This window comes from Penaeus monodon, chromosome 33 (genome assembly GCF_015228065.2).
Source record: "Penaeus monodon isolate SGIC_2016 chromosome 33, NSTDA_Pmon_1, whole genome shotgun sequence".
NCBI classification, from domain to species: Eukaryota; Metazoa; Arthropoda; class Malacostraca; order Decapoda; family Penaeidae; genus Penaeus; species Penaeus monodon.
The window spans coordinates 25,098,099-25,098,391 of NC_051418.1; positions in this window are offsets into that span (position 1 = coordinate 25,098,099).

Sequence of the window (293 nt, forward strand, 5' to 3'; positions counted from 1 at the left end):
AACATCTACTTTGAAACGAAATGGAAATTAGATTGAAAATTACCACTGCTACAAATTCACCACAAATACCAGTAATAGTAATAACATTAACAATATAAAGAACCAGATTAAAGGATGAATGAATATTGACGTACGCGTTTAACTAATATATACGTGGATGTGCCATGCACGCAGGCAAAATTGTTTAACAGTGTCATCAAAAATTGAATTGATCTGGTGGCCTGGGCGTTTCCCAAACAATAGCCCTGTGAATTTCACTGCATTTGCATCGGAGTGCCATTGTTGTATTATGT